Raw genomic sequence first — 1,980 nt, forward strand, 5'->3', positions numbered from 1 at the left:
ATTCCAGGTTCAGAATCGTTTGTTTATGTAGTCGGCACTTAATGTATATCGGCTGAATGGACGTCAGTGATTGGTTGAAATTACAGAAATACGACAACTTTAACATGGAATAATTTATGGATTTCTTTTTTTTTTAAGAAGACTAAGAGAAAAAGATGTTTTATATGACACATTCTACCAGTGTTCCAAGTTTCAAAGTGTTTCGTTAATGAAAAATGTGGCCCCCGTTTTAAAAAAGATCCCAATTGTGATTTGGTCATTAAGCCATGATTCTTTCAAGTGTTTCAGTGGGCCCCAGACAGTGTGACCAAAAAATAACTCAAAGGGACTAAATCCTAATGACTCCTGAACTGACTCCCTAATGGCAAACAACAACAACAACTGAATGCCTTCATTCCATTCTTTCTCTGTTTCAAAGCAATAAACTCTGATCATGTTTTTAAGAGTCTGATGAAATCTTCCTCAATGGGATAGCCTCAGGAGATCTCATTGACGCGCACATAATTGTCAACAGATACTGATTACCAGACTTAGTTTTTGGCAATGGGCCAACACATTCAAATTTGTAGTTTTGGAATCAGTAGTTCTTTGGCTGCTATTTCTGAATTCTCAGTATGTTGGAGAAGCAGGTTACTGTCAATCCCTATATATTTATGATTATATATATATTTATATATATACATCCTGACAACAGGATCAATGTGAAAGAAGAAACAAAAATAAACAACTATGATGATTTGAAGTGGAGAAATACAAAGGTTCTGGTCAATAAAGAGTGTAGATGTGATACAAATAGTAATGGTGCACCTGGCTGGAAAGAATCGGTGCAAGTGTGAAGGTGGAACACCTACAAAAATCAACATTGCTTGGAACTGCAAGAATCCTTTGTAGGGTTATTAAAGCATGACCGGTAAACAAGTGCCACCTCAGTCTGCTGCCTGTGGAGGACTGACACTTTTCATCATACCCAGCAAAATAATCTATGAGTTTTCATATAATAATAATAATAATAATAATAACAATAATAACAATAATAATAATAATAATAATAATAATAATAATAATAATATTCTGAAATCACAGAAATTTTGAATGTCCAGGAGTATTGCGCTCAAACAATATTAGCATAAACTGTGGCATTTTCCAAGGTGACTCACTTCCACCGCTAATTTTCTGCATAGCACTAATCCAACTCTCAGGTGAACTGAATAGAACAGGGTATGGCTACAAAATTGACAACAGGAAAATAAGCCATCTATTTTATATGGATGATTTAAAGCTATATGGGAAAGATGAAGAGCTTGAAGGACTCCTACATACTGTGAAAGGATTAAGTTATGATATCGGGATGGAGTTTGGCCTTGAAAAGTGTGCCAAATCCACTTTTAAGAAAGGGAAACTGGTAAAGTCAAGTTCAATAGAATTAGATGTCAAAACAGTAATAAAGGAACTTGAGCAGGAACAAACATATAAATACCTAGGAATAAATGAAGGCTCTGGTATCCAGCATGCAAGCATGAAAGAGAAGGTTAGGAAGGAATGTTATAGAAGAGTTCGAGCAGTTCTGAAGTCTGAGCTGAATGCATGTAATAAGGTGTTAGGCATAAATTCCATAGCAGTCCCAAGTTGTTCTTTATAGCTTCAATGTGCTTAACGGGAATACCAGTGAAATAATCAAAATTGATAGAAAAATCTGCAAGCTACTGACTTGTAATAAGATGCACCATCCAAAGGCAGACGTGGATTGTCTTTACCTTCCCAGAGCTCAGGGAGGTCGAGGCTTGATCCAACTTGAACTTACGTACAAAACCACCACAATCGGACTGGCCAAATACCTTGAAACAACCGACAATTGGATGCTGAAACTTGTTGAAAAACATAAAAGACCGAAAAAACTTCACTCTATTCTGAAAGAGAGCAAAAAATTTGCTACTGATCTCTTAAGATACCCACCAGCTTGATCAGGTTGCAGGAAATGCT

Source organism: Octopus bimaculoides, unplaced genomic scaffold (assembly GCF_001194135.2).
Source record: "Octopus bimaculoides isolate UCB-OBI-ISO-001 unplaced genomic scaffold, ASM119413v2 Scaffold_207719, whole genome shotgun sequence".
Classification (NCBI taxonomy): domain Eukaryota; kingdom Metazoa; phylum Mollusca; class Cephalopoda; order Octopoda; family Octopodidae; genus Octopus; species Octopus bimaculoides.